We start from the raw sequence: 25,251 nt of genomic DNA, 5'->3' as shown, positions 1-25,251 counted from the left end.
TACAGAGCAAGTTAACTATTTTTCAGGAAATAGTATTTAAATCACGGATCACAAATTTCCGGCCAGAATCGGCAGGCATGGTATTATTGTATTTTGTTACTTTAAAGTTGTTCTTAATCTTTTATTGAATAGGTCATACTTTCATGTGGTTCGAAATTCAAAAGGCAGAGGTCACAAACTCAGATGTCTGTAGGCAGGAATCAGGCAGGTAATAAATAAATGAAGCAGGCTCATCACAGGACAATAAGGGATGGTGGGGTCTGTGGAGAAGTGCCCCTTTAGGCATTAACATTTGAAAAACTATGTGCAAATGTTGGTAAGAGTCAGAAAGTGATTGCCTGGGAGTTAGGAACTGGGGATGTGGGATTGACTAGAAAGTGCCTGAGAGAACTTTCTGGGCTGATGGAAATGTTCTGTGTCTTGTTTTGGGTGGTGGCTACACGATATGTACTTTCATCAGATAAACTTCATCTAATTAACAAAAGGTACAAACTACAAATAGAAAGTGTCTCTCCTGGCCCCCCTGTTACCTGGCCACCCAGTGCCAGTCCTTGAAGGGTATCAGTATCTTCCGTATTCTTCCAGAGATTAATGCAAATACAAGCAAGAGCGTGTGTGTGCTTGTGTGTATCCCTTTCCCCAAACGACTTTCCATGTTCACTGTTCTGTCCCTTGCTGTTTTCATTTAATGACACATCTTAGAGATCATTTTATGCTAATATGTAAGGAGCTTCTTCATATTCTGTTGTATATATTGCACTTCTGGAAGAATTTTTAGACTAACTTGAAACTGGATGTTTGAGGTCAGGTGTGCACTTTCTGGGTCACCCAAAGCCCCCCCATCCCCTGAGCGCCCCCCCCCCCCCCCCCCCCCCCCCCCCGCTGCTTTGTGATAATATGTTCTCCCTGCTCGGCCCGAAAGACAAATGCCTTTGTTCTGTAAGTTTAGCCGTTTTTCAGTTCTGATCTAAGTCTCACTTGTGCTATGAAGGCCTTCCTCAAGCGCATCTCACTGTATTTTGGGAAATTCCATTGCTCTTGCAAACACACTTCATCGTCTTGCCACCCCCAGAATTTTCAAGTTCTTCTTGGCTACCTTTTTTTTAATGTTTCTGTGGCACCATTTATTTCATTTATTGGGTATGTAGTAGATACTGAGTAAATACTGACCAAGTGAGACTAGATTATTTGACCTTTATCAACATGGAGTTGGTTGGCCTTCTGAATTGTAGTTAAGACGTTAGGTGAGTCCTGCAGGTGTGCATTAGCTTCCTGTCTCTTTCCTGTGTCATGAGATACCAGGATGGGCTTGTCTCCAGGTGGGGCAGGAGAAAGGAGGAGAACTTTTACTTATTTTTAAAAACACCTATTTTGTATATAAAAATCAAGAAGAAGTTTTGCAATAGGTAATGTACGGGTTGACCCTGACACCCTCACTCGGTCTGTATGACAGAGGGTTTCATGTCACATACGGAGCATAAAGCATCCTGAGGGACAGACAGGGAGCCTGGGGCATGGGGGCGTTGGCAGTGAGTCTGTTCCGTTTGCCGTCTTTCAGTGGCTTGGGTTGGATGGAGGTGGATGGATGCTCTTGTGAGCAGATTTCCGAATTATATATAAACAAATTTTCGCTAGTAGACACGTGGCTTCAAATGGTTTTGCTGAGGGGGTAGAGACTCGTGGCATGTAGTCTAACTGTGCAAACAGGTAAGTGGGGACAGCCGAGCCTGTGCTCTTCCTGCTCCTGGGTGTGCCTTTCAGCCTCTTTGCTGTTAAGGACAGTGGCAGCATCTGTGTGGTCTCCTGGGGCTGCCGAAACCAAGTACCCCACACTGGCTTCAAACAACAGAAACATATCATCTCACTGTTTTGGAGGCAGGAAGTCCGTATCAAGGTGTCCACGGGGCCCTGAGTCCTCCGAAGGATTTTTGTGTGCTTCTTCCAGCTTCTGGCATTTGCCGGCTATTATTAGCCTTCCTGGGCTTAAAGATGCATGACTCCAGCTGCATGACTATCTTTTCCCTGGTCATCACCTTATTTTTCCATCAGAGCATGTCTGTGTCTCAATTTCCCCTTTCTTTAAGGACACCACTCTCATGACCTCCCTGTAACTTCATTACCTCTGTAAAGAACCTCTTTGCAAATACGGTCATGTCCTGAGGTAGCGGGGGTGAGAACTTCAACAGATCTTTTTGGGGAGTCATAGTTCCACCCGCAGGAGTATTTTATCAGATGTGGTAAGAAACTGGCCCCTGAATATTGATATTGAATAATGTCATTTATCACATATTTACATCCTTCTTAAATTTAAAAAAAATTTTTTTTTTTTTTTATTTTTGAGAGATAGAGACAGAGCACTAGCAGGAGAGAGAGAGAGGGAGATGCAGAATCCGAAGCAGGCTCCAGGCTCTGAGCTGTCAGCACTGAGCCTGACACGGGGCTCAAACCCATGAACCATGAGATCATGATCTGAACCAAGGTCGGATGCTTAACCAGTTGAGCCACCCAGACATCCCTACATCCTTCTTTTCTTTTCTTTCTTTTTTATTAAACAAACAAAAAAATTAATGTTTATATTTGAGAGAGAGAGTAAGTGAGAGAGAGAGAGACAGAGAAAGAGGGAGACACAGGATCCGAAGCAGCCTCCAGGCTCTAAACTGTCAGCACAGAGCTGACTCGGGACTCGAACCCATGAGCCTTGAGATCATGACCTGAGCCGAAGTTGGACGCTTAACCGACCAAGCCACCCAGGCGCTCCTACATCCTTCTTTTAAAATGTAGTTTGCATATGATTTGTAAGACTCCTAATATTAAAACATTAGGCTTTGTGTACAGTTTTTAAAAGAATGAAAGTATGTTAGTGGAGGTGTGCTTGGGAATTTTTTGGTGGAGTGTGTGACCCTCCAGTTTGCAGACCACCGCCCGGGCTGTCTGTCCAGAGGGTTCAGGCGCATGAGCACCTGGCGGCCGGCAAACCCGTGTATAGATCCCTGTTCCACATCCTACAAACAGGTGGCCCTTACGGATTCCTTAACCTACCTTTAGTTTCTTCGTTGCAGAATGGGTTCTTGGGGAAGTTAAGTGATATAATGTCTTAAAGGTGCTTAGCACAAAACTTGGCCTATAGTAGGCAGTCAGTGAATGGTAGCTATCGCTGATGTTAATAAATGGATTTTTGTTGCTTTCGATTTCATCTCAGGGAAATTGGTCAGCACTGCGACCACAAATTACACAAGAAACACAATGGATAAACAATGATTCTGTACTAACAGACTTAAAAACAATGAGATCATGTAGAAGGAAGTGGGAAAGTGTACTTTGATTCCCTCCTACTTGGTGTGAACATGTTGATAAATAAAATCCAAGGGAATGTACTGTTGTGGTTTTCCTATACCAGTTGGCCGAGGGCGGCTTGGGGTTGTTCACCTGTCCTCTTCCGCTCTTCTCCCCAGGCTGCCCCGGTGGAGATTCATACATGTCAGTGGTGCTCAGCTGGGTAGTGTCACCTGCAGGGGCATTTGTCCTTGTCATTGTTAGATTGGTGGGGACATTACAGACAGCGGGTGGGTCAGGGATTCCAAACACCTGGGGACCTCTAGATGCCCCTGCATAAGACTGCTGTAAATCCTTTATTTTTTTTTAAAGTTCTTTTGGTCTATGAGAGACTTTTCTTCCTGTCTCTGTAGCCAAGTGAAAGAGGCAGTGATTGTACCATGACAGTAGAGTGGTTTAAAATTCTCACTGAGGAAAAAAAAAAAATTCTCACTGAGGATGCCCTGTATTCTTTTTTAAATAGTGTCAGTAATCAGGACTCTTTTTTCTCTTAGAGGCCACTGATTCCTCTAGAGAAATCAACCAAGGCTTATATACAAGCAGAAAAAAAATTTTTTTAAAGAACAAATTATTACCAGTGTGTAAAAGTAGAGAATAATGAGCTCCACTCAGTAAATGTAACAATGAATATAATATATTATTTGGTTTCATAGTCTTATGTGAAACCAGCTGAGGAAAGGGAGGAGACAAGAGGCAGATGAGAACACAAGGACTGGGGAGACATCGGGGAGGGACAGTGGGGGGAGGGAGGTCGGTAAGAGATGGGGGAACCAGTTTAAAAACTACCAAAACTTGCCAAGCTTGCTGTTGATCCATACTGGAGATACATTTCACAATTGCCACTCGTATAAAAAAATTTACAATTTTATTTAAAAACTGGTTTGTCTTAAAGGATGATTTAAGAAGAAAGAAGAAACCATATTAATAATCAGGTTATGTTTTATTTTTTATTTATTAAACACTTCTTTAATGTTTTATTTATTTTTGAGAGAGCATGATTGGGAGGGGGGAGAGGGACAGAGAGAGAGGACAGAAGACCCGAAGCAGGCTTTGTGCTGACAGCCGCAAGCCCCTCGTGGGGCTCGAACCCACAAACTGCGAGCTGAAGTCTGACACTCGACTGACTGAGCCACCCAGGTGCCCCAGGGATCTGGTTTTAAAGTGAAGGTGGTCAGAAACCAATCATAGTTTTGGGTGAGAAGGCAAATTTAAATATGTAACACCGATAGATGAAGTACAAACATAGAAAACCAAAAAGTCTCTTCAAGCTCAAAAGCAAGATAACCATCTCTGTGGACCACAAGTGGCACAGAACTGCAAATAGTTAGAGGGCCGAGGTCAGCTTCTGCCTGGTGGAGGGGCTTGACTTAGCAAATGCAACTGAGAGCTAACACAGCAGATTCTAGCAGCTCAGAGGGAGTACCCAGACGGCAGCTGTCAGCATGTAGTAAGGAGGTGATTAACACCTTCCTTTTGAGAAGCTCCGGGGAACTGGTGGGAACTGGCAAGAACTGGTGGGAAGGACAGGGGTGGTGGGTGCTAAGGCACTGATTTCCCCAGTCCCATCCTCTTGGAGAGTTTGGGGAAATGCCTGGAAAGCCACATTTTTTAAAATGTTTATTTTTGAGAGAGAGACAGAGAGAGTGGGTGAGGGAGAAGAGAGAGGGGGACAGAGGATCTGAAGTGGGCTCCGTGCTGACAGCAGGGAGCTTGCTGTGGGGCTTGAACTCACAAACTGCAAGATGGTGCCCTGAGCCGAAGTCGGTACGCTCAACCGACTGAGCCACCCAGGTGCCCTGAAATCCACATTTTATTTTTTTTAAATTTTTTTTTTTAACGTTTATTTATTTTTGAGACAGAGAGAGACAGAGCATGAACGGGGGAGGGTCAGAGAGAGGGAGACACAGAATCTGAAACAGGCTCCAGGCTCTGAGCTGTCAGCACAGAGCCCGACGCGGGGCTCGAACCCACAGACAGTGAGATCGTGACCTGAGCCGAAGTCGGAGGCTTAGCCGACTGAGCCACCCAGGCGCCCCTGAAATCCACATTTTAAAAAGATCTTCAGGTGATTCTGAGAGCAGGATCATTCTGAGAAACACTGAGCTGATAGGAAAGTCAGCTTTAGTATAGCAGGCTTACCAAAGTTAAATTGGCATAAGGATGTTTAATTTGGAGTGTTTGTATTTGAGCCCTTGAATTGATTGCTTTAAAAGATTATAGTAAAATACACGTAACCTAAAATTACCATTTTAATTAAAGCGTGCGATTCAGTGGCATTAAAGATATTCACTGTGTTAGGCAACCCTCACTTCTATTTCCATTGCTCCCCTCCCCCACCCCTGGTAGCCACTAATCTGCTGTTTCTGTGGGTTTGCTGATTCTAAATACCTCATGCAAGTGGAATCATACGATATGTGTGTGTGTGTGGCGGGGGGGGGGGGGGGGGGGGGGGGGGGGGGGCTGCTTTCACTTAGCATAATGTTTTCAAGGTTCATCTGTGTTGAATGTATGACTACTTCTATTTGTTATTTATGGCTGAATAATACTGCCTTGTATGGATGTACCATATTTTGTCTGTTCATCAGTTGATGGGTATTTGAGTCGTTTCCACCGATTGGCTGTTGTTAACGGTGCTGCTGTGAGCATTCCTGTACAATTTTTTGGGTTTTTTTTGTTGTTTAAAAAAATTTTTTTTTAATGTTTACTCATCTTTGAGAGGGAGAGACAGAGTGTGAGCAGGTAAGGGGCGCAGAGAGAGGAAGACACAGAATCCGAAGCAAGCTCCAGGCTCTGAGCTGTCAGCACAGAACCGGATGTGGGGCTCAAACCCACAAACTGCGAGATCATGATCTGAGCTGAAGTCGGGCGCTTAACCGACTGAGCCACCCAGGTGCCCCCAAGTTTTTGTTTTTTAAACACCTGTCTTCATTTCTCTTGGGTTTACTTTTTTTTTTTTTTAACTTTTTTTTTTTTTAATGTTTATTTTTGAGAGAGAGAGAGAGAGGAGAGAGAGAGAGACAGAGGATGAGTGGGGAGGGTGGAGAGAGAGGGAGACCCAGAATCCAAAGCAGGCTCCAGGCTCTGAGCTGTCAGTACAGAGCCCAACGTGGGGCTCGAACTCACAGACTGTGAAATCATGACCTGAGTAGAAGTTGGACATTTAACCGACTGAGCCACTCAAGTGCCCCTACCTTTTTTTTTTATGTTTATTTTTATTTTTAAAAAATTTTTTTTTTTTCCAACATTTTTTATTTATTTTTGGGACAGAGAGAGACAGAGCATGAATGGGGGAGGGGCAGAGAGAGAGGGAGACACAGAATCGGAAACAGGCTCCAGGCTCCGAGCCATCAGCCCAGAGCCTGACGTGGGGCTCGAACTCACGGACCGCGAGATCGTGACCTGGCTGAAGTCGGACGCTTAACCGACTGCGCCACCCAGGCGCCCCATGTTTATTTTTATTTTTGAGACAGACACAGGGCGTGAGCAGGGGGGAGAGAGAGAGAGAGAGAGAGAGACAGACAGACAGACACAGAGAGAGGGAGGAAGAGGGAGATACAGAATCCGAAGCAGCCTCCAGGCTCTGAGCTGTCAGCACAGAACCCGACTCAGGGCTCAAACTCGCAGACCATGAGATCAAGATCAGACGCTTAACCAGCTGAGCCACCCAGGCGCCCCAGTTCTCCTGGGTTTACCCCTAAGTGTGGAATTATTGGGTCATAGGGTAATTCCGTGTTTAACTTGTTGAGGAACTGCAAAACTGTTTCCACAGCGGATGCCGCAGCAGTGTATGAAGATTCCAATTACTCCACATGCTTTCCAACACTTGTTTTTGGTCTCTTTAGAAAAGTATGGCTCTCCTAATGGGTGTGAATTGGTATCTCGTTGTGGTTTCTCTAATGACTGATGACACTGAACATCTTTTCATGTGCTTCTTGGCAATTACATCGCTTTTAAGTTAAAATTTATTCAGATGGGTGTTGTTTCCTTAATGCAGGGTAGTCATTTTGTATGTTGTGATCGAAGCTGCAGACAGACCAGGGTCCTCGTCCTGACTGTCTTGCCAGGCTTGGGACCAGCTGGAGTTCTGGGCGCCTCCCTTCCTGTACCTTCCAGTAGGGCTTTGTGAGAATTGAGGTTTACAGGCAAGGTATCCAGGAACAGAGGGAGCACTCTGGAGCCATTGTGATCACCGTTTTCATGAAGAATGAGGAGCTCTCTGATTATGTCCCTGCTTTTCTTGTGGGTCTAAAAGCATTCCTTAGTGATTGAAGATAGACAACCTGGAGAACACATTTTAGTTGCCCATCTGCTGTGTGAGACCCCAGGTTGCTGGGGGTCACAGGTCCTTTGGTCCTTTTATTCCTGCCTGAGTTTTCCTGCTGCGGGCCCCACCTCCCATTTGTCCTTGCAGGTGAGGCAGCGAATGCGTTACTGGCCCAGTGCCCAGGAAAGCTCATCACTGGGAAAGTTCCCAGCCCTTTCCCGGATCGCCTCTTTGGGCCTCCTCACGGGCCTAAGCATCCTTTGCCAGGTACACTGTCTTTCCGCGGCAGCACCCACAAGCGGTCCTGATGCACAGTTGGCCCTAGAAGCTAGTTTCATACCCCTCTGGATATAGTGTCCGACATGTTATTCTTACTGTATCACTTGTTTATTTCCTTAGGTATGTATTTATGTATTATGTTTATTTATTAGAGAGTGCGCATGTGAGCAGGAAAGGACACAGAGGGAGAGAGAGAATCCCAAGCAGGCTCTGCACTGTCAACTCAGAGCCTGATGTGGGGCTCAATTCCACGATCCTGGGATCACAACCTGAGCTGAAACCGAGAGTTGGATGCTCAACTGATTGAGCCCAAGTTTGATAAGCCTGTGTTGGGATGCAATGAGCATAGTTTTCAACCTGGGAAGCCATTTTTAATATGTAGAATTCTTGTTTGCCGTGTAATTAGAAAGATTTTTGTGCATAGCTATTCAAGAATAAAAATGATAATCTAGAAATGTTCCTTGAAAACCCTTAGGTGCAGTTTAAGATCTGCCTCCCCACAGAGGCGGTGTGGTGCTGTGGAGAGACAAAGGGGTTTAAAAAAAATTTTTTTTTTAACGTTTTATTTATTTTTGAGACAGGGAGAGACAGAGCATGAACAGGGGAGGGTCAGAGAGAGGGAGACACAGAATCTGAAACAGGCTCCAGGCTGTCAGCACAGAGCCCGACGCAGGGTTCGAACTCACGGACCACGAGATCATGACCAGAGCCGAAGTCGGCCGCTTAACCGACTGAGCCACCCAGGCGCCCCTAGAGCAAGGGGTTTTGACGGCAGAGAGATCACCCAGCGTGGAGGGGTGGTTGTCGCGGACATAATCCTGTAGGCTCAGCTGACCATTGCAACTTTTCTTATTGCAATAGAATACACACAACATAAAGTTTACCATTTTAATAACTTTTAAGTATACAGCTCAGTGGCAACCATTGCAACATTTGAAACATTTCTGTATTCAGGGAGTTCAGCCTCCCTCATCACCATCCCTGGAGGTCACACCTGATGGCAGGGCACCCCCACTTCCCTCCCCTACCACTTGGGCCAGGCAGGCATGTTCAGTGAGCTGCAGGCTCCCTGCCCCAGGGGGACATGCAGGGTGGCCTGGGAGGCTTGGCTATTAATAGAGACTTTCTCAGGGTCATTAAATGATTCCGCAGAAGGTATTAACTAATCTCCAGTGTCGGAGGCGGGGAGGATTCTTGCTTTTGTCCACAGAGGTATTAAAATGTTTATTAACTTCTTGACGTATAGGACAGGGAAGAAAAAGATTAAATTCTTTTTTGCTGTTTTCTAGAAGCTCCTGCTAAGGGGTATGGAAAAAAGTGAAATTGAAGCTGTTTGACCATCATGTTTTAAGGTTATTTTAGTACTTTGTTCATGTCTCCTTTGGGAAGGGATTAAAATAAAAGTACCACTTTGGAGATATTCTGACGTTTTATTTCCTCCTCCATAGTTCTCTTCATTTCCAAGATTTCCTTTATTTTTTATTCACTACCTTTTAGGAACTTTGAACTTCAGAGAGTGACAGACAGACATAAGGCTTTATTCTTTTATGTGCAGAGTTAGTAATTTATCTGTAATCTTTCTAAAGAACAGTACAGAATTCAACATCTTCGCATTGAATTCTTAATCAGGTGACTTAAGAAATGTTCTCAAATGCACACAAATATGTTGTTATGTAATTATGTTACTGTTTCAGACACCAAATAATTATTATTCTTTCTGCGAATATATCTCGGAAGTGTTAGGAATATCTTTTAATTAACAGAGGCTTGAAAACCTTCCAACCTCCCTAATAGATGTAAGCAATAATCATCTTGACTGTTTAATCATTAGGTGAAAAGTTGATGAAGAGTCTTACCATGGATAGAACAGACTGTCACCACCTAAAAGCCCTGATAAATTTTAGTGTCCCTCATTGTGGGACAGCCAGATATCAGGCACGTCCTGATGTGATGCAATGGGAAATATGAAAGACCACCTAGAAAGTATTCTTGCTAAAAATATTGATCCTGAATGTAATGAAGCCTCTCGATGTAATGACCAGTTTATAGAAAATTTGAGGGTTAGAAGAACATGCTAAATGACACCATGAGACTCTAGTCAGCCAAATATGGACTATGGGCTGGCTACAGGGACAAATGACCTTTTTCTTTAATAAGTAAATCGTGAGAACTTAAAAAAAATAAATAAAAAGGAAGAGGAAACTAGTATAGAGTAAAAGAGACTTAGGAGACATATCACCCAAAGCAGGGTGTGTACCTGGTTTGGATCTTGATTTGAAAAAGGCAGTTGTACAAAAGTATTTTGAGGCCATCAAGGAAAACTAAGTGTGGAATGGGTAATTAGATGATATTAGGAATTATTTTTAATTTTGTTGGCTGTGATAATGATTATGGTTATGGTTTTTTAAAGTCCTTATCAGAGATACCAAAGTATTTATTGGTGAAATGAGTTGTATCTGGGATTTGCTTTACTGTCACTAAAAAAAGAGTGAGCATGGCCAAAAGTTAGCGTTGAAGCCTGGTAATGGGTTCTAGTCTTTCAGGTTTTTTTTGGGTATTTCTGAAAATTTCATCATAAAGAGTTCAAAATGCTGAAATTGGTTTGCTGCTGGCATTTAGACACTTCAAATAGCAAAAACAAATATAGAACGCTGCATACTGGTAAAGCCTCAATTTTGGAAAATTGCCTTTTGGCTTATCTACATATTTGGTCTGGTTAGTTTCTCGGCAAATTAGTATTTACATTAACTTCATGTTATTCCTCATCCTGGAGTCCCACGGAGCCCTCAAATAGACTAAGAGAAGTCGTAATTATAGATACTTAGAGAGTTAATGCTATGGATAATTGCTAATCAGTAAGCTCTTCATACCAATAAGCAGGCAGAAGAGGGGGTTTGGGAAAGATTGTCAGTGACTAGAAATAAATTAAGTAAGGATGAGAATAATTTGTGTGCTTGACTGAATTGCATTGTAGAAAAGTGTATGTAAATAGCGCTCTATTTGGTGTGATTGCTAACGGTGGCCCCTTCTGATTGCTGCCCCTTACATGAACCAGAGTATGGGAGTTGAACTTCGTTTCTCTCTCTCTTCCTTGATGGGGGTCATTTGACCCCCATGATCATCTTTCCGCCAATAATCACCAAATCTTTATCCTCAGCCCAGATTGCTCTTTGGAGCACTAGAATCACATCTCTGCCCACCTGGGGTTGGCTTTGTGCCTTCTGCGCCAGCCTCGCCCGGAGCCGGGCTCCCCTTGTGCTGTGCGCACCAGCTCTCCTGTGCTCAGCTGTGCACACCGGGCTCTCCTCTGTGCTGTGCACACCGGCTATTTTCACATCTGTCTTTCAATCTTTCCTGCTTCAGGCTTTTGCATGCACCATCCGCTCTGCCTGGAGTGATTTAATCTCCTATGCTTTTTCTCCTGGCTCCTTGTCTTCTAGGCGTTGGCTCAGACACAGCCTCCTCGGAGTCAACTTTCCTGACCTTCGTCCATCATTCTGGGTCACCAGCACTTTGCTTGTTCCTTAGTGGCCTCCTTAGACCTTTCTTTCTTGCTAGGGTGCTAAGCCAGGAAGGTTGAGGACACAGACTCTTACCTTAAGTGGTGGTGATGAGGATGAAGAGATCTGAGAGTTAACCGGAAGACCGGGACTGAGGGTGGGTGTTCACTGGCCCCGACGGGGGATCAGGGTTTTCTTAGGGGCCAGTTTGGTACTCAGATGGAGTTGTCTGTAGTGGGCAGTGGAATCTGTGACTCAGAAATCACCTCGGACTTCTTCTTCTCTCTTCCCTCATGCATCCCGCCAGCTGCCAAGTTTTATCATGTTTTACCTTTGTGCGGTCTCTCTGAGTTGTAACTTCTTTCCATTCCTGTGTGATCATGCTCTGCTTACTGTCACCCCGTTGGCTGTGTCCCTGAGCTGTGTACCTGATGGATCACTGGTTTCTGCTTCTTTCCACTCTGCAGTGTGATTTTTCTGCAGCGTAACTGAGAAAAAGGCCACTTTGCTCAAAATACCCACTGGATCCCCATTGTCCACACGGACTTTCTCACATTCCTCAGCCAACTTTTCTAGCATTCTCTCCAACCAGTTGGAGCCACTACTGTTTGTTACGCAAACACATCCCACGTTGTCCAGACATGGAGCCTTTGTCTATGTGGCTGCTTCCAGCCGGAATGGCTCCCCTCTGTCTTTTAAACCTCTTGCTCCCCTTATGATATAAAAGCTTAATTTAGAGCTGAATTAAGGAATTGAGCCTGTAGCATAAGAGCATAAGCTCTTTACTGTTCGTTGGAATTGGACCCACCCAGTGAGGCGGGGATGTCTCCTGGTCACTTAGTTATGGGCTTGTGCATTTGTGTGGAAACTAATGTCTGCTGGCCCCTGTGTTTGGGAGGGAAAGTGCCTCCTCATGCTGAGTCATGGATGTCGTGTGCCACTCCAGGCCTGAGTGTAACCAGAGACGGGAGATTATCTTGAGGCTGACGGTGTCCTTTTCCCTGTTGTTATGGGACTGTGTTTTGAATTAAATTATTTTAGAAACAGATGGCTGACTGAGAATTTTTCGCCTTTGTTCTCAGTGAGCTGAGAGAGTTTGGTTCGGTTTGTTTTTGTTACTTCAAGTGCTGACAGTCTTGCTTTTGCAGGTTGGTAAAAGAGGACTGCGTTTCATTTCGGAAAGAATAAGACAAAGCAACACGACATCTTCCGATAAATACTCTGTCCCATGCTTTGAATCAAGCTGACGTTTCAATACCCTTGTCTGCTCAGATGAGAAAATCATGCCAAGAATTAGGGAGTCCCTAAATCCCAACCTGAAGCCTATAGAGTGGCCCCCCCTTATTCACGAGGTATGCGTTCCAAGACCCATTTCTGTGGATGCCTGCAATGGTGGATAGTACCAAACCCTATATATGCTGTGTTTATTCTTATCAGACATACCTTTGGTAAAGCTTAATTTATAAACGAGCACAGTAAGAGATTGACAACAAGGACTAATAACAAAATAGAACAATTTTAACAATATGCTCTAATAGAAGGTGAATCTGCTCTGTCTCTCAAAATATCTTACTATACTGTATTCACTCTGCTTGTGTTGGTATGTGATGACAAAATGCCTACGTGACAAGGTGAAGTGAAGTGAATGGTGTCACGTTAGGCCGCTGTTGACCTTCTGACCATATGTCAGAAGGAGAATCATGTGCTTCTGGACTGTAGCTAATGGAAGTTGTGGAGGCAAACTATGGATAAGGGATGGGGCACTAGAACTACTGATGTTTTAGCTGTAATAGTATGAAACTTTTTTTTAATGTTTATTTTTGAGACACAGAGTCGGGGAGGGGCAGAGAGAGAGGGAGGCACAGAATCCGAAGCAGGCTCCAGGCTCTGAGCTGTGAGCAGAGCCCGATGTGGGGCTTGAACCCTTGGACCATGAGATCATGACCTGAGCTGAAGTGGGCTGCTTAACCGACTGAGTTACCCAGCCTCCCCAATAGTATGAATTTTTAAAAAAGCTTTGTGGTACCTTTATTTAGTCTTGCGTGCAGTTGTTGTTTTCTGAAGTTACTCACTAGCTCTCTTCGTGTTTTAGTGAAGTCTTAATTGTTATCTGTGTCCCCATCTCCTAGAGGAGGAAGTGGAAGATATGACTAATTATAGGGGATTTCTCCAGGGAAGTGAGCAAGTTTGAGATAGAATGGGACCCGCTTCTGTTCTCTGTGGAATCTTCTGGAGCTTTTGGCCCTATTGTCTCCTTCTCTGACGGGGATCATATTATACCAGTGTTGAAGGGCCGTGCTTTTTATTGGCTAAAACCAACCCCCCCTCCCCCACCCCCCCACCACTGATGTAGTGGCCATTTATCATTTTGAGAAGCTGCCTTTTCCCTTTTCAGGAAGTCTTTCATTGTGCGAGGGTCAGAGGACTGTAGGGTTGATGGGCAATGTGGCATGTGATTTAGGCATGGACGGTGGGACCCTCCCAGCTAGACTTTGAATTTTGCAGAAGTTTTGCCACGAAGTAGAAGAGTTGGGTGGGGGAGGGTGGTGGCCGTCCATTGGCAGCTGTGCCCGCAGAGTTCCAGCGTGTGTCGTCAGCGGACGCTGTCTGTGGCAGGCTTCTCTGCTGCCCGGTCGCACTTGGCTTTTGTGTCTCTTCTGAAATTGAGCCCCTTGTCCATTCTGTGGGCCCTCTGGTATTCTTCCATTGATTTCCCCTCCTGCTTATGTAGCCAGAATTGTTTCCGTTGCAAACAACAGAAAACCCCGACGGAGAAAACCTATAGCGTGAGCACAGGGTCATATTTCAGGCCTGCACATAGAGAGTCAACACTTGAATGCTCGTTTTTCAGGTAGTGATTTTCAGGAACTCTATATCTTATTAGCTGAAGAAGGAACTGAGACCCAGGAATGTGAACTGAGTTACTCAAAGTCGGCAGTTAATTGGAGCACCTGGGTGGTTCAGTTGGCTGAGCGTCCGACTTTGGCTCAGGTCATGATCTCACGGTTCATGAGTTCGAGCCCTGTGTTAGGCTCGCTGCTGTTGGCACAAAGCCCACTTGAGATCCTCTGTCCCCTTCTCTCTGCCACTCCCCCACTTGTGCTCTCTCAATAATAAATACCAAAAAAAAAAAAAAAAAAGTTGGCAATTAACTGTGGTAGACAAGGGTAGGGCCCAAAGCCTGTAGGCTCCTGTTTCCGGTAATCCCTACTCCATCCTAGTGCCTCTTGTTAGAGTTGGGAATGAAAGGTGTTGTCTTAGTCACTTGGGCCGTTAAAACGAAATGTCACAGACTTCAGGGCATAAACAACAGACCTTTATTTTCTTATGGTTCTAGAGGCCGCAAGTCCAAGATCGAGGTGCCAGCAGGGGTGGTCTCTGGTGAGGCCTCTATCTGCTTCCAGATGGTGCCTTCCTGCTGTGTTCTTACGTGGCCGTTTCTCTGTGCCAGTGCTCCAGGAGAGTGAGCTCTGGTGTCTCCCCCTCTTCTTACGAGGAGGCCCTGTTGGATTAGGGCCCAACTTGTATGACCTCATTTAACCATGTCTCCCTCTGGAAAGGCCCTGTCTCCAAATACAGCCTCACTGGGGGGTTAGACCTTCAACATACGTATTTTTATGGTGGGGTGGGTGATGTAATTTAGTCCACAACAGATGTGCACTATGGGAATATAGGCATTTTAATGTTGCCTGTGACTTAATAAAAGTTGAACAACAAAAGATGTCACAGGAAGATTTCTAAAAGAAATTTTACATAGTCTGAGATCATCAAACACTGGGGCTATGCCGTTGGGTACTGCCATTCACTCTGAGGTTGATACTTTTCTTTGCAGAGTGCTCATCAGCCATTGTTCTTTGGGTAAGGCCCCACATCCAAATGTAGGCTGAAAGGCTGATTTGGGAACAGCATGGGACACGGAGAACCTCCTTTCTGTTTTAGACTGTGGCTCCTTGGTAGAGCCTGGCCATGTTGTTTATGTCTGTAGGCAGCCCTGCTCCCCGCTCCGTGTCGACTTCACACATTCTCCAGTGTGCTCTGCCCCGTCCTTCCTCTGACCAGAATTCCCTCCTGTTCTCACCAGCATGTGTGCACAGAGGCCCTGTCTCTGCACTCCCCTTCTCAGTCTGTCCTCCAATTGAGGATCAAAGGCCAGTTCCCCTCTGGTTGCCATTTCTTCTTCCTCCTCTCCCACCTGGGTTCCTCACTTATCCACTGCATCTTCCATCTCTTCCTCTCTTCTGGATTGTTCCATTGGTATTGCTCTAGCCCAGTACCTTTCAAAGAAAAGTCCCTGTACTTGCAGTAGAATTACCCATGGCATTGGTTCAAAACGTTGATTCTGAAATAAGAGCAGAAGCAAACACAAGCACACCCCAATTCCTAAGCCCCCGCCCCATCTACTGAATGACAACCTGAATTTAGCTTTTATTTTCACACAATCCTAGACATATAACAAAGTTAAAAAATTAATACACAGAGTTCCCATAGACCTTTAATTATCTTTCCCTAATGTTAGAATCTTAGATCATCTTAGAGTTATCAAAGTGAAGAAATTAACCCTGGTACAATTCTGTTAACTCGACTACAGACTTTACAGGATTTCACCAGTTTTCTCCCTTCTGTTTTGGAATCCAATCCAGAATCCCAAATTGCATTTGGTTGTCACATCTCCTTAGTCTTCTCTAGTCTATGACTGTTCCTCAGTCTTTCCTTGTCTTTTACGACTTCGAGGTCTTTGAAGAGTCAGGTCTTTAATAGAATGCCTTTGGGTTTGTCTGATGCTTTCTCTTGATTGGGTGACATTTTACATTTTTAGAAGCCTGCATCTTTATTGAGCTCTTCTGTGATTCTTACCTATTATCTGAGAACCAGACACCTTTCCCTGGACCCTTCTGGTTGTCATCCTGTTCCTCTCCTGCCCTGTACAGCTAAACCTCCCCCAAAAGTTGCTGCACATATTCCCCATTACATCACCTGTCAGTCACTTTTCAACCCACGGCAACCTGACTTCTGCCACCACAAGGCTAAAGAGACCTATTGTCACATCTAGGAGGTGCTTCCCAGCTTTCCTTTTCTTGACCTCTCTGGGTCATCCAGACCCCTTCCTGACTCCTAAACTCTTTTTCTGTTTGCTTGTCATCTCACATTCCTGGTTCTCCCTGCTTCTCAGATTTCTCCTTCTTACTTTTGCAGGTTTATCTCCAGGCTCACATATCTGTTTGCAAACTTGATATCTCCATGTGGATTTCTCTAAAAAAAAAAAAAAAAAAAAAAAAAAAAAAAAAAAAATCTCAGGCTAGTGCTCTCACACTTTCACGGGCACACGAATCACTTGGAATCTTGTTGAAAGCAGTTTGTGACCTAGTAGTGTCTTGATGGGCCAGAGAGGTTGTATTTCTGAAACACCCCGGCTGATGCTGATGGTCTTCTGGCCCCACTGAGTAGCAGAGTTCTGAAAAGACGACTCTGATGTGAGCCACTGTCTTCTCAAGCTTCAACTGCTGTGACCATATAACCAGTCTCTCCACATCTCCTCTTGCCTCCTTTTAACCTGTTCTTCATACTATAGCAGGAGGGATTTTTAACCACCATTCTGATCATGTCATGTGTCTGAATGCCTTCAATACTCCCATTGAAATGCAGTCCTCCCATTGTGTTTATTAAATTGTTATCTGCAACATCATGGCTTCCAAGCCTTGAGTGTTCTGATCCCCTGACTCCCTTTAACCTTGTCTTTGGGCACTTTTTCCTTCCTTCCTTCCTTCCTTCCTTCCTTCCTTCCTTCCTTTCCTCCCTCCCTCCCTCCCTCCCTCCCTCCCTCCCTCTCAGACATACTGGTCTTCTCTGTGTTCTTCAGTGGGCTGCATTACCAGTTCTGTCCCCACCCGCCCCACCCCACTGGACCCTGTACAGATCCCACATCCTCTGCCCAGATGGTACTGTGCAATGAGCTGGCCTGCAAACTCTTGTCTTCCATCCAAGATGAGATAAGGAACTCAGACCAGAGCATAAATTGACCACTTGCAGAGCATGCTTTCTGGTTCAGCTGACATATTTTTGTAGCACGACCTACTCTCTGAAGAATCAATGCATTGAGTTGTATCCTGGCTCAAGCACCTTATTTCATCACAGGCCAGTAACGCAAAGTGCAACTGCTTTGAGTGGCATCGGTCTGGGATACTCTTGTCCATGCTCACATTATGTACATGTGTACACACACACACACACACACACACACACACACACTTGCATGCACACACTTTACACCTCCAGGCACACGTGGCTTTAAGTGAGAAAGGCAAAACTTTAAAACCTTTGTATGACAATATAAGACTATTGTTATGGCTTTTGATGTAGGGAACGATTTCTAAAACCTTCTGTCTTAAGACCAATGCACATCTCAAACAGTAACAGAAAAGATTGGTAAATTTGACCATATTAAAATTGAGAACTTCTGTTCATCAAAAGGCCACATAAAGAGAATCAGTCAACAAGCCACAAACTGGGAGAAGTTATAACTGACATAGTATTATGTATTCGGAATGTATTAAAAATGCCTGAGAAGGGGGCACCTGGGTGGCTCTGTTGGTTAAGCATCTGACTTCGGCTCAGGTCATGATCTCATCGTTCGTGGGTTCAAGACCTGCTCCAGGCTTTGGATTCTGTGTCTCCCTCTCTCTCTGCCCCTCCCCTGCTTGTGCTCTGTCTCTGTCTTTCGAAAATAAATACAACGTTAAAAAAAAAGGAAAAGACAGGCAACCCAATAGCAAAATGGGCAGTAGAATTGAAAAGACACTAGAAGAGGCAACACCAATGTCTGTTGTAATCAGGGAAATGCAAATTAAAACCTTAAAACCTTTCACATCAGCCAGATTAGTAAAAACATGAATGGCCAGGAATGTTTAAGTATGAGTAAGAATTTGCAGGATCAAGAGTGGGATTATAAATTGATTCAACTGCTTTGAAAGATTATTTGGCATCATTTAGTAAAGTTTCAGATGAACATCTCCTCTGACCCAGTAGTTCTATTCTCGTGCGTGCATATGTACACAACACATCAACACCCATACACATACACATGCGTGTGCACATGCATATACATTCTCAAAAGGCAAGTGCACACGAACAAGCATACCTATTCACACACATACGTGTACACACACGTACTCACATGAACATCTATACTTTAGGTATACATTTGTGTACCAAACGATGGGTAAGAAAATTCATATCAGAATTGTTTGTAGGGGCGCCTGGGTGGCTCAGTTGGTTGAGCATCTGACTCTTGATTTTTGGCTCAGGTCATGATCTCAAGTTTTATGAGTTCAAGCTCCACACTGAGGTCTGCGCTGACAGCATGGAGCCTGCTTGGGATTCATTCTCTCTCTCTCTCTCTCTCTCTCTTTCTCTTTCTCTCTCTCTCTCTCTCTCTTTCTCTTTCTCTCTCTCAGCCTCCCCCGTGTATACACACACACACACTCTCTCTCTCTCTCAAATAAACTTAAAAAAAAGTTTGTAATAACAAAATTGACAGTGGTCCAGCTGTACATCAACAATACATGGTTAAATTTTAGTATGTCCGTACAATGGAATTCATGTTGAAGTGAGAATAATAACTACATGCGAAAAAAGTACACTTGGATGAATCTAAAAAAATATGCAGTGAAAAATAAGTTGTAGCAGAATACATACAATATAACACCATTTTGATAAAGTTTGAAAACGCTCAAAGCTGGAGAATATATTCTATTTACGGATACACACATGTGAAAAGACTAGAAAGAAAAGCAAGGCTGTGAGAAAGGCAGAGTTCAAGAGTGACTCAGTGGAAGGGAAGGGGTTGGGAGGGATCCCCAGGGGATGCCAGAGGGAAAGGGTAATCTTTTTTCTTAAACTAGGTGATGGGATCTCAAGTCTTCTTTGTACTATTACCTGTATACCTGGCAAATATGTTTTTATAAGTAGTATTTCTTATCTACCTGATAATTTGATGAAAAACAAAACAAAACAAAACAGGACCAGTTGGAGGAGAGAGTAATCTGGCAGAAGGTATTCGTGTACAGTTGGGTTCTGAGAAAGAAAGTGAAGAAAGATCCTGTTTTCTAAACTACGGAGAAGAGTGGGAAGGGGGAAGGATGATTTTAATAATGGCACTAAAATCATCATTAGGACAACCTGGGGACTACACGAAGAATAAAAGTTGCTAACTATTGACCAAATTGGGTAGTGGTTAGATGATCTGCTTTTCTTGTTAAACTCTTGGAAACTCCAGGGGGCTCTCGTCTGGTAGTAGGCTGAATGTCTACACAGAGTTGAGATGACTCCTCACGTTTTGAAAACTTCCCAGTTTCACACAGAAGCAGAAGTTATCGATCCCAAGTGTTTGGATTAAAGCTCTTCAGAGATTTTTGTCGCTGGGTTTCCCAGGCTAGCCCTCAGAGGGTGTTTTGTTCTCGTAACACCCTTGCCTGTACCTGAGAGCTGTCCCCAGGTGGACGGTGGCTCCTCACAGCTCCAAAGGCAGGCCTCTGCATGGGTTTCAGCAGCACAGAATTTAGCCTGTGCTTTCGGCTCCTTTCCAGTATAATAGAAGTTAGCGTGTTTTCCAGTGTCATTTCCTCACTAGTAATTGTAATTAAACGGACTGATTTGACTGAATGTGCTGTGGCAGTTGAGGAGTATTCAGTCACTGAGAATTTATGAACCTGCCTCTCTAGGCTGCCGTACGGCCCGGGTGCTATTTTAAGCAAGTCAGCTTAAACTCTGAGCCTCCTCTGCAACATGATCGGATTGGCTCAGGTCTTAACGATCCATTCAGGTTAGAAAGTCCATGACTTCATGATCGACTATCATATTTGGGAGATGATTTCCAGATAGAACAATGTGATTAAAAAGAAAAAACATGGGGCGCCTGGGTGGCGCAGTCGGTTGAGCATCCGACTTCAGCCAGGTCACGATCTCGCGGTCCGTGAGTTCGAGCCCCGCGTCAGGCTCTGGGCTGATGGCTCGGGGCCTGGAGCCTGTTTCCGATTCTGTGTCTCCCTCTCTCTCTGACCCTCCCCGTTCATGCTCTGTCTCTCTCTGTCCCAAAAATAAATAAAAAAAAAAACGTTGAAAAAAAAAAAAAAAAAGAAAAAACAAAAAACCCACCAAATTATCTTGCTTGTGTAAGACCATCAAGTTCCTAGAGATGGGCATCTCCCTCATGGATTTCTACAAAAGTTTTTTAAGAGCTTCATAAATATGTTTTTTCAAAAGATTTTGTATTTTCAAAGAGCAGTTTTAGGTTCACTGAACAGGAAAATTGAGCAGAAGGTGTAATTTCCCATATGTCCCCTGTCCCCACACATGCATAGCCTCCCCCGTTATCAGCGTCCCCACCGAATGACACCTTTGTTACAATTCATGAACCTACATTGACAAATCATTTGTCACAGTCCAGAGTTTACCTTAGGGTTCACTCTTGCTGTTGTGCATTCTGTGGGTTTGCCTTGTGAATTAAAAGAAAATTTTTTTAATGCTTATTTTTGAGAGAGAGAGCAGGAGAGGGGCAGAGATAGAGGGAGACACAGAATCCGAAGTAGGCTCCAGGCTCCGATCCGTCAGCACAGAGCCCGATGTGGGGCTCGAACCCATGAACTAGGAGATCATGACTTGAGCCGAAGTGAGAGACTTACCTGACTGAGCCATCCAGGCGCCCCTGCCTTGTGAATTTTTAAGCACCATGACTCAGCACTGGCACTAGGGCAGTCCCTACTCTTGTTACCTACAGCACGGTGAGATCCCAGCCCAGGTTGAGTGAGGCACAAGGTAGGCACCTAGTAGGTATGTGTTGTGTGGTCTCCGTGGCAGAAGGTGTCTCGACACCGGCTGTTCAGTGTGGTTGCAGATCTGGCACCACCTGAGAGCCACACGGAAGCTCAGCGTCCGCCCCAGCCCGCATCTTAACGCTGGATGGTGCCCGCATCTTAACAAGACCCCCACGTCATTTGGGTGCGTGACGAGTGAGGAGCACTGGTGTTTCCCCAGCCCCTTCCTTTCTCTCTGTCATCACAGAGACAGCCTTGCACTCTGGTGAACTAACGCTTTAGAGCTTGAAAATTGATCTCCGGGGCTTGAAATTCGAGTCTGTGAAGCCTTTTCTGCTGGGAGAGCCTCGCTTGGGTTTTCTAACCTCTTCCTGAATTAACCATAGAAGTAATTCCCGTGGCATTTCAGCTGCTGTCTCTTTCAGAGCCGGCTTCTCCTCTCCTGGGGCTTGGCCAAAAAGAAGAGAGCTTGGCACACGTCACATTTCTTAGAAGTGTTTGTTCCTCTCTTTTACTATCTGGTGAATTTTTCATCTTTTTGACCGCTTTGCTTTCCCTCTTCTGTGTCCTTTGTAAGTAGAGTTGATGGAATTCTAATTTACATCGGATACTTGGGCTCATAAATTAGCCACAAAATGTTGTTTTTCTTCACTTTTTTTTTTTTTTTAATTTTTTATTTTGAGAAAGAGGGAGAGAGCACACATACAAGCAGGGGAGGGACAGAAAGAGAAAGGGAGAGAAGGAGAGAATCTCAAGCGGGCTCTGTGCTGAAAGCAAAGATCCTGACTCAGGGCTCTGTCTCGTGAACTGTGAGATCATGACCTGAACTGAAATCAAGAGTCAGGTGTTCAACTCACCGAGACACGCAGGCACCCTTTTTGTTACTGTTTTATCCTCGCTAGTGTATTTTCAAACATGTTTCTGATTCATTTTAAAAGGGATCTTGCTGTCTATTCAGATCTTATATTTCAAAATAAATCATAGCAGAGTTTTAAAGCACATAAAATGGTCTGTCCTTAGAAAAACCTTAATATCTGTGTGCTTCGTAGTTGGATAGAATGTTGATTTTATTCCTTCTTAGATTTATAACCATTTAACCTTTATTGTGGAAAAGTAACAGCCTCTACTTACTTCAACAGAGTTGTGGGAAGTACCAGGATTACTTTTACCCATGCTTGGAATGGGATAGGTAAATAGTAAAAGTGCATAGACAAGAAATCCTAGAGCCAGGTTGTAACGAAGACAACAAATGCCTAACAGTATTGAAATCTCTAATATTATTTTTTATTGTATGATTTATTATTTTTTATTGTTTATTTATTAAAATTTTTTTTAACATTTATTTTTTGAGAGAGAGCATGAGTGGGGAAGGAGCAGAGAGAGAGGGAGACACAGAATCTGAAGCTCTGAGCCATAAGCACAGAGCCCGACTCGGGGCTTGAATCCATGAACCGTGAGATCATGACCCGAGCTGAAGTCGGACGCTCAACCAGCTGAGCCACCCAGGAGCCCCTAATAAACGATAGTCTCATTTTTTATTTTATTTTATTTTATTTTATTTTATTTTATTTTATTTTATTTTATTTTATTTTATTTTAATTTTAATTTTTTTAAATATGAAATTTATTGTCAAACTGGTTTCCATACAACACCCAGTGCTCATCCCAAAAGGTGCCCTCCTCAATACCTATCACCCACCCTCCTCTCCCTCTCACCTCCCATCAACCCTCAGCTTGTTCTCAGTTTTTAAGAGTCTCTTATGCTTTGGCTCTCTCCCTCTCTAACCTCTTTTTTTTGTTTTTCTTCCCCTCCCCCATGGACTTCTGTTAAGTTTCTCAGGATCCACCTAAGAGTGAAAACATATGGTATCTTTCTCTGTATGACTTATTTCGTTTAGCATAACACTCTCCAGTTCCATCCACGTTGCTACAAAGGGCCATATTTCATTCTTTCTCATTGCCACGTAGTACTCCATTGTGTATATAAACCACAATTTCTTTATCCATTTGTCAGTTGATGGACATTTAGGCTCTTTCCATAATTAGGCTATTGTTGAGAGTGCTGAATAGTCACATTTTTAAAAGTCACATTACATAGAAAGGAGTGTGACCCTTTAAGCAGCTTATATCTGGTGTACGTTTGTGACATTCACATGCTGGTGGAGCCAGCTAGAAATATTTTATCTAAATAAATAGATGACTAAATATCATTTACTAATTTTAGTGACTACGCACAAAATCTGTTCACAGAATTTTGTCTTAGTCTTGATTTCCATTTCTGCCGATGAGTCACAGATATCTCTGAATGCCCTCTCTCAGCTTCTGTGTGATTGTAATAAACTATTTTAATTCTGTAGTACATGTTTTTTAACCTCACAAATTACATAGTAGTAATGTTGTCCATTTATACCACCAGTATTTGTTTAGATTTAGCCATATCTTTATCATTTATTTGTCCTCTGTTCTTTCTTCTCAGATCTTCCGTCTGGGATAATTACCTTTCCCCTGGAAGTATATCCTTTTTTAGGGAGGTTCCTCTACTGAAGGTCTTCTGTTGGTATTACCACTTTTGGTTTATCTGAAAATGTCCCTAATTTAACAAATAGAAAGTAGTAGTTATTCAAATCTAAGATGTCGGATATTTTCTCTTTGCACTTTCAAGATTTTCCTCATTATCACTTGGCTCCTAGTTCTCTGAAGGGGTTACCTGATGGTGTAATTGCCAGTATTTTTCTCTGGTTCATTTACAGTTTCTCTCTGTCTTTGGTGTTCTGTGGTGTCATCATGTGTGTAGGTGTGAATTTTTACAAAATTCACCTGACTTGGAATTTCTTGGTTTTCTTGAAGGATTCATGTCTCTTACTAATTTTGGACAGTTTTTAGCACTGTTTCTTCAAATACTGTCTCTACCCATCTCCCTCTATTATTTCTTTTAAAAACTTGGATCAAATGTATGTTGGACTGTGTCATTCTATCTTCCATACTTCTTAACTTCTCTTTTTTATATTTCTCACCTTTCTGTTTCTCTGTACTTCCTTCTGCATAGTTTTCAGATCTATCTTCCAGTTCACTAAATCTCTCTTTAGCTATATCTAAATTGCTATGTAAAAAAAAAAAAATTAATGTTTATTTACTTCGGAGAGAGAGAGTGTGAGTGGGGAGTGAAAGAGAGAGAGAGTGAAAGGGAGGGAGGGAGGGAGAGAGAGAGAGAGAGAGAGAGAGAACCCAAAGCAGGCTCTCTGCTGACAGCACAATGCAGGGCTCAGAATCACAAACTGTGAGATTGTGACCTGAGCCAAAGTCAGATACTCAACCAACTAGGCCACCTAGGGGCCCCTCTAAATTGCTATTTTGTATATTGCATATTGAGTTTCAAAATTTTAACTATTAAAATTTTTAAATTTGTTTAATCTCTATACCCAGCGTGGGGCTTGAGCTCTCGACCCTGAGATCAGGAGTTGCATGCTCCTCTGACTCAGTCAGCCGGTGTCTCTTTGTTTTTTCATTTCTAAGTATTCTTTTAATTATTTTTCAAATCTTTCTGGCCATTTTTACAGTCTCTTGCTCCTTACTCATGTTTTCAGTCTCCTCTTTACTATTTTAAGTGGATTAAACATACTTTAAAAAACGTATCCCACATTCCAGTATCTAAAGTCTTTACAGCTCCAACACTATTTCTGTGGGCTTCTCTTGACCTTTTTTCATAGTACCTTATTTCTATACATGTTTTGTAATTTTAAATGTAGCACTCATATTTATTGGAACTCTAGCTGCACGAATACTTTGATGCCTGCTCTGTGAGTGTTCTTCTAGAGATGATTTATGTTAACCTCTGATAGGCGTTGGAGAGTCATGATTCTAAACATACAATTTTTAGGACCACGCAAGTAATAAAGATTCCAAAGTTGGGAGGACATTTTATAAAATATCTACATAAAGTCAGGGTTGAGACAGATATTTTTTCTTACTGTTCTCGGAGAGGTGGCTGTTTTTCTTCCTAATTCACTCTTGCCCGGAGAGTATGGTCCTTCTCAGGTCTCACCTTTTTGGAGATGGTCTTCGTTTGT

At 43.5% G+C, this 25,251-nt stretch overlaps 1 protein-coding gene across 4 annotated transcripts in view; it reads left to right on the top strand.

Moving 5' to 3' along the window:
* Positions 1 to 25,251, top strand: part of KIAA1549 (KIAA1549 ortholog) — a 135,922-nt gene that overhangs the window by 16,767 nt on the left and 93,904 nt on the right. The gene's annotated exons all lie outside the window — the stretch shown is intronic.

Source organism: Panthera leo, chromosome A2, assembly GCF_018350215.1.
Source record: "Panthera leo isolate Ple1 chromosome A2, P.leo_Ple1_pat1.1, whole genome shotgun sequence".
Taxonomy (NCBI): domain Eukaryota; kingdom Metazoa; phylum Chordata; class Mammalia; order Carnivora; family Felidae; genus Panthera; species Panthera leo.
This window is presented reverse-complemented; position numbering and strand designations above follow the sequence as displayed.